This window comes from Squalius cephalus (genome assembly GCF_949319135.1).
Source record: "Squalius cephalus genome assembly, chromosome: 25".
Taxonomy (NCBI): domain Eukaryota; kingdom Metazoa; phylum Chordata; class Actinopteri; order Cypriniformes; family Leuciscidae; genus Squalius; species Squalius cephalus.
This window is the reverse complement of record NC_137146.1, coordinates 11,273,455-11,281,676: the sequence shown is the minus strand read 5'-3', so window position 1 is coordinate 11,281,676 and position 8,222 is coordinate 11,273,455.

Below are 8,222 nucleotides of genomic sequence, written 5' to 3'. Positions count from 1 at the left end.
GTTGAAAAGTCCTAAATAACACTTTCAAAGCATGGCTCTTTATGGAACCTTTCTATTTACCACCAAAAAGGGGTTCTGCTCGTTACAAATATAAGAACCCTAATTTGGTACTGTTTAGAACCATTTTTCTTAAAGGTCCCATTCCATGGATTATTTTATTATTTTATAATGTTTCCTGGGGTGCCCTTATAATGTTAGTATGTTTTTTAGATCAAAATTTGTTATAATTTAGAAATAAAAGGCATTTTTTCTAGCCTGATTTCATCCCTTGATTTGAACACTCAGTTTGAAGGGGCGTGTCTGCTGTGAGACTTCACCGTAAACGCCCTCTGCTGTGATTGGCTGACATGCTTGCATATGAAATGTCTGGCATTACATGTGGAACTATCTGGAAAACTTTTACTATTACAGCTATTATACGTTTTTACTATTACAGCTATCGGGATTAACGAATCGTGAGAAGTTTAAGTATTTAGATCTATTTCAATCACATAAAAGGTTGCAGTGATGAGCATTGAGCAGATGACAGTCTGTTGATCGCGTGAAAAAAGATCTTATCATTGCAACGCAGTTTCTGCATTCACTAATGATTTCACCAATGCAAACATGAGGTATATAAATACAGTAAGAGCTTCGTTGTGCAGTGTAACAGCGTCATTGATTTCATAACGAGTTTTGGCAAGTGTCCATATAAACTCGCGCTGTGTGATTGACAGCTTGGGCGATTGGAAAGGGATTGTTCTTTGATCGCTTTCTGTATATTAATCACAGTTTAAGTAAGATTATTTTCATCCTACTAAGAGAAACGATGTGAAGTTGATCGCTACTTCCATAGTAAATCACTACTTACCGCTTGCTGGAATATAGTTGAAATTGTCCCCTTCGTCAGTATGAAACGCTGAGAGAAGCCTGCTTGATATTATCCCAGGTTAGAAAAACAGTCCGTGGTGAAATGGACAGAGCAAACTTAACAACTTCGAATTAAACTTTTGCGGTATCCGATTATAGATAAACATCAACCACGTCTGTTGACATTTCGCCATCAATACGCCTGTGTTCCTGTGGGCGGAGGTTAGTCAAAACACGGTTCTAGTGACGTCATTAAAGAAGGAAGTAGAGGGGTGTAGTCCAATCCAGCCGTTCAGTGTAGTCAACTTCTGTTAAATAAAATATCTCGCTTGGCATTGAACTTTGAGCTTTATAATTTTACAGATATCATTTATACTCTAACAACAACATTACACACTAACTAAAGTTTGAAACATGGGATCACGAAGAACGGGACCTTTAAGAGTGATAGTCAACAGCCTTGCAGCTGCATTTAGAACCATCTGTAGGTGAGCAAGAGATGACTGAGGAGGACCTAAATACAGTGAATTACAGTAATTTAAACGCAATGTGACGCCTCCCAAGTCCCAAGAGGCTCGCCAACTCTACGCACAGAGCCTTAGTCAGCAATTTTTTGGCCTGATACCAAAAAATCTCAGGCATGAGCAGTCGCAATCGCGTTCCAGGTCCCGCTCTGTGGTCTGAGTTTTTTACTCAGCATGCACAATTACCCATAATGAAAGTATCTGAAGAGGGTAAAGTGCACGAACTACATGTGTTCCAAACCGTAAATTCAGTTAATTGTTTTTTGTATGAGGTTCCTTGTTTCGTGGGTTATTAATAGAGCGGTCCTTGTAAACCCTCGATTTTAAAAGCTAATTTAAATTAGCTTTTAAATACCAAGCAAATCTTTTCAGGTTGCCTTTTATTTACCAATGTCTTTAAAAGTTATTTATATTTGAAAAAATATATATAACAGTAGGTGGCCTTATATGGTACAAAATCTATTTAGGGTCACTTCCCCTTTACAGGGCCGTCACTAGTGGGGTGGAAGGTGGTGACAACCCCGCTGCCCAGGGGGCCCCACAAAATCCAGCAGTTATACTAAATAGGCCCCTGTTGTATGAATAATTCTAATATTTATATTAGTTGTATGCCTGAGATTTAAATGAAAACCACAAAAGCATGCAATTTGGTTAAATATTTTTTCCAAATATCTGCTTCTCTTACCTCCCTAAAAAACGGTTTAGTCCGATCTAAAGTATTTATTAATTATGCAGTCAGTGACAAACATCAGATGGACCCTATAAAATTGTAAGTCCCACCCCAGCTTGTGAACAGAACCAATCAGAGTTGAGTCGGCAGCTGCCTGAAGTTAACAATGAACTTGGTGGAAGAGCAGGAGACTGACTGACTGAAAAATGTTGGGAAAAAGAAAACATAAATCAGTGTACCAGTAACGCCATGAAAAGGAGATGCATCCCAGAACATTTTGTGAATGATTTACTGTCTTGTGTAATGTCTTTTAATACTATTATTTTGTTGATGCTGTGTATTTTACAATAGAATCAATGGTCACCTATACCAGGTTTGGTCTCTATACATTTTTCCTATGTATGTACAGTGCTATGCACAAGTTTAGACACCCATGCTAAAGTTGACTAAAAAGAGGAATAAAAAAATCATCTTTTGGAAATTGAACTAAATGCCTTAAATAAAAAAATTAGGAAAAATCCAACTTTTAAGGACACCAATTTTCTTTGTGAATGAATAATGTATCGTAAATAAATAAATGTTCTTCCTTAAAATACAGGGTGCATAAGTTTGGACACCCCTATGTTAAATTCCCATAGAGGCAGGCAGATTTTTATTTTTAAAGGCCAGTAACTTCGTGGATCCAGGATACTATGCATCCTGATAAAGTTCCCTTGGCCTTTGGAATTAAAATAGCCCCACATCATCACATAGCCTTCACCATACTGTTGAAAACTTTTATTCCTTCATCGAAGCAAGAACCAGGAGACGTTTGGGATCTCGTTCAAGTAGAAGTTATTCTTTATTGAGCACGTTTCTGCAGTTCTTCAAAACAGTCTGACTAACATAACTTTACATGGTTTCTTATAGGCATTTCAGTGGGCTGTCCTTAATGGTGATGACCATGCACACAGCCTTAGTTAGGGATGACCACTAAATCTAATCATCTAAAGACAATAGAGGCAATTGCCCCCAACTGAGATAATTTGAATCCTTCAGTCCCCTCTTTGAGAGTTCTAATAACTCTCACAAAATACAAATTTAAGCACTTACAAGTTCATTCTTGTAACTTGAAAAAGTTACAGGCACGTATAACTTATTCTGTGTTGTGTCCTTGATTTACATGAGTGTCATAGTTCTTCTCAAAACCATAACTGTTGACACTTGTGACGCAGGGTGTAAAATGTCATATAAACTACATGATTACACAGAAAACCATGTAGCATAAGAGTGGAAGTCTTGAAAGTCCATGGCGTCTGAATTGCTGTGAAGTCTGTTTCCTGTAGAGTCCATTTCTCACGCAGAGTCGCTCGGATGACTCGTCCCTCATGAGGCTTGTTCATGGAAATCTGAGCTGATGCTTTACACCAGGTTTCAGCTTGCGAAGACATCAACACATACCTGTAACACAAGAAAACAAAGAAACGGCAGACCAGCAGTATTCATGCATAGACTTCATTCTTCCATAAGTCATTTGATCGTATAGTGTTTTTACGTCTAAAACTTCTGGTGACCATATCGTTTTTACATATAACTATATTACAGAAAACATTGTGATCGTATAGTGTTTTTTTTCTTTTCCTAATCTTAATTGATTTGACACCTATGGACCAGTGAGGTGGGGATAAACTACTGAGGGGGAAACCTATGAGGAGATCTTCACCACATGGCTGACCTCCGAGGCCTGTTGCACTTCGGTTCTTCCATGGGCTCCGCACTGGTCTTTGTGTCCTATTCTGTCCCTGTTGTGTGCACACTGTAGAGTGTGTGAGAAAATTGGCACATTTCCATTCTCCAGTGAAACATCAGTCCTAGTAGACATCATTAACAGAGGATGGTTGTCTGACTGCAATATTCTGTGGCATAACATTTAAGTCTGTGAGTACACTGAATGTCCCCCAAACAAAGGCTGTGACAGTCAATAAGTCTTTCGTCTTTGTTGTAAGTTACTGGGGAGATTAAGCAATCACAGCCCAAATGGTTAACACCTCAAAAAGCTTACCCACGAGTCCAATGACGAGGGGAGGGGTTGCTTCAAAGTAGCAAACAAATGTAGTAAAATAAAATCTGCATAACATTGTTAACTTGTCTTGTTATTTTTGTTTTTTCTACATTCTTTTCCAAAATGTCCGTGCTTGCCACAGTAAGAACAACTGGCTTCTCTAGGACTTTTGCATTTCTGTTTCTCTGAATTGACCTTAAAGGATGCTGCTGCAATTTTTACTCTTGCCTTGACATCAGAGTCTCTTTCCCAAGTAGCTAACCTGTCCAAGTTGTTTTGCAGGGTTCTATTTGACCATGTAAGATCTAAGAAAGGCAATGCATTTCTATGTTCTGACAAAAGACCATCGGACCATGCACGAACTAGAGGACCATTATGACCTAACACCTTCTCTGGAGTGTCGGCAATTCCGCTGTAAACGGCAGCAGTCTGACAGAATCGTTCTGTGTACTCACAAACAGTTTCACCCTTCTTCTGTACACAATTGGTAATTTTTGACCAGTCCACGTTCGGTCCAACAATGTTCTTTAAAATTTTCAAAACACCTTCTCTCAAATCACCTTTACTGGCCTGTTGCAGTTCAGAATTGCTTACAGCACTTTCAAAATCATTGAATTCTGACTCAGTCAAAATCTGTGATATTAGCTGGGTGATTTCAGCTAGAGACATTTCATAGAGCCGCATCTTTTTGGACAACTCTCTCCTAAACTCAGAAAAATTTATGTGCACTGATGGCAAACTTTCAGCAAGTCTCTCTATGTCTTTAGGACCTAAAGGTGTTTTGACTGCTTGTACCTGAAGTCTGGGGGTTGCAAATGGAACTGTATCAACACCTTTTCCCTGAGGCTTTTGTCTAGCTCCGCACACTTCAACTGCATTTACATCTGCATTGACATTGTCCTCTATTCTATCAAAAGACTGTAAATCAGGATAGCTTTCATCTGACTGTTGGTCTTCTAAATCACATTTGGTTGAGGCTTTGTTATGGCCCACCTTTGTCTTGAGACAGGACATGTGAGTCTGCAATTGTTTGTTCTGATCGTTTAACGTAGCAATACTCAGAGCTTGTTCTTGTGCAATGGATAAGCTAAATTCTCTGTGACAACAGATAATGCCTTTCACATTTTTCTTCCTGATACATGCACCCAACACTTTCTTGCAATCTTCAATTGACCATACTTTGTCTGCATCAATGTCAAATGTCTTTGTTAAATTCAATCTGACTTTCTCAGTCACGATGGAGTCCATGTGTTCTGATAACAAAGACTTAAATTCACTCTCTGACCATAAAGGTGTAGCTCGTCCAGCTTTTTCAGTTGTGGGAATTAGTCTAGCATTCCTTCTAACCATTTTGTGAGTTACTTTGTTACCACACAAACAAACACTAAAAACTTCTCTGATCAACAGAGGGTACACGTTAACACAGATCAACTATTGTTAACCTTCCTTGCCCAGAGCAAAGGATAACACAAAGTACTAGCGCTTTACGCTAATCTTCCCTGCCTGAAAAACAGAGGATAAATTTCATCTCTAAAAGACAATTTTTAGAGGATAACTTGGTTAACAAAACCCTGCAGCTGTTTGTTAACTCTTCTCTGAACGGCACAGAGGATAAACAAATTTGTACTGGTTTGCAACGGTTCTTTGAATAGAGTGAAACTCACCAAATCGTTGGTTTTACAGAAAACATTCGTCTGGAACTCAGTCAGGCATTGAGATCTTTTTGGAGCTTGAAGTTTTCAATCTGAAGGAAGCTGGAAAGATTCAGTCTGGCAATCTTTGTCAGATCTTTTGTTGAGCTTGAAGTTTCAAGATTCAGATCTTTGAGCTTGAAGTTCTTTGAGTTTCCGTTTTCTCCATCCGGGTCACGGCACCATCTGTTGAAAACTTTTATTCCTTCATCGAAGCAAGAACCAGGAGACGTTTGGGATCTTGTTCAAGTAGAAGTTATTCTTTATTGAGCACGTTTCTGCAGTTCTTCCAAACAGTCTGACTAACATAACTTTATATGATTTCTTATAGGCATTTCAGTGGGCTGTCCTTAATGGTGATGACCATGCACACAGCCTTAGTTAGGGATGACCACTAAATCTAATCATCTAAAGACAATAGAGGCAATTGCCCCAACTGAGATAATGGTCCCCAATTGTGATTTAGTTAATAAAACTTGTGCAAAATACGTATTTGCTTCTGATTCTCTGCTTGCAACAAAGTTTATTTTATGATCTTGATTTTGTTACATGCTCTAAGCGCTGTACAGGCTAAGAAATAATTATTTTTCTGTGGCCATGAAAGATACGCTTTTCTTAGAATAAATGAATAATCAAAAGAGTTTGTTGGACGAACTGATTAATTGATTGTAATTTTAATTTAGCTACATCAAGTTAATCCAATTAACTGACCCAAATATTCATAATCAATCATAACAAGTTATGAGTTATTAATATTTCCCCTTTGAGCTAACTCGTTACAACACACTGCACTTGGATGAATACATTTTATTAGCTTTATTATATTACCAGTTCCATGTTATTTTTATTAAAAAATGACAATAAATGATTTATATATATATATATATATATTTGACTGCATTGTCAATTTCTAAATGTTTACTTTTTGATTTAAGAATTATAACAGACTGATGAAAAAAAAAACATTATTTTGCAGTTACTTTTTTAAAATTGATTTTATTATTATTTAACAATTTCTTGCTTTTTTGTTAGTTTTTATTAGTTGTAATTTTTATATAAACATTTAACTTTTAAAATAAAGGTTTTTCAACATCATCTTCTGTTATATAGATACAGTGCTATGCATAAGTTTAGACACCCATACTAAAGTTGACTAAAAAGAGGAATAAAAAATCATCTTTTGGAAACTGAACTTAATGCCTTAATTTAAAAAATTAGGAAAAATCCAACCTTTAAGGACACCAATTTTCTTTGTGAATGAATAATGTATCGTAAATAAATAAATGTTCTTCCTTAAAATACAGGGTGCATAAGTTTGGACACCCCTATGTTAAATTCCCATAGAGGCAGGCAGATTTTTATTTTTAAGTATTTTTAAAAAAAAAATTTTTTAGGATACTATGCATCCTGATAAAGTTCCCTTGGCCTTTGGAATTAAAATAGCCCCACATCATCACATAGCCTTCACCATACCTAGAGACTGGCATGGTTTTATTTCAGTTAGCCTAATAGCTAGTTTGATTTGCATTGAGAGATGATCTTATGGAAAGTACCCCATGCCAATCTCTAGGTATGGTGAAGGCTATGTGATGATGTGGGGCTATTTTAATTCCAAAGGCCAAGGGAAATTTATCAGGATGCATAGTATCCTAAATTTTTTTTTTTTTTTTAAATACTTAAAAATAAAAATCTGCCTGCCCCTATGGGAATTTAACATAGGGGTGTCCAAACTTATGCACCCTGTATTTTAAGGAAGAACATTTATTTATTTACGATACATTATTCATTCACAAAGAAAATTGGTGTTCTTAAAGGTTGTTTTTTTCTTAATTTTTTAAATTAAGGCATTAAGATCAATTTCCAAAAGATGATTTTTTATTCCTCTTTTTAGTCAACTTTAGCATGGGTGTCTAAACTTATGCATAGCACTGTATGCTCATCTATTGTACAGTATATGATATTGGTGGAGGGTGGTGGGCATTGACAAACACATCAAAGAGGACACAACCTGAGCTTTGTTTACCAGTTTATTTATTTAGGATCACTTCAATTCAGGAGCCATTTTTACCAGTCAATTATTTAACAGTAAAATTTCTGTCCATATAGCATGTATTCATAAGCTGTGATGTGGTCAGAGCAGCAGTAGTACAAGCATAACAAGGTGCAGAGTGATGCTCAAGATACACGTGAGTTTGAGATCAGCACAAACACACACCAGCTCCTTGACTTCACTCACTCTGAACAGCAGTTCAGCACTCTGAAGCTATAAAATACCATAGTAAAGTCCTTTTTGAATATTGTAGTATGGTGCACGCTCTGGAAAGATGTGACATGACATTTCAGTTTTGAATGTTGCGTTAATGTGTGAATATGTTAAAGAGATTAAATAAACCAAGGTTGAAAAGATGTGATGAACTATGTCTAATAAATATACAACAATGGCAATT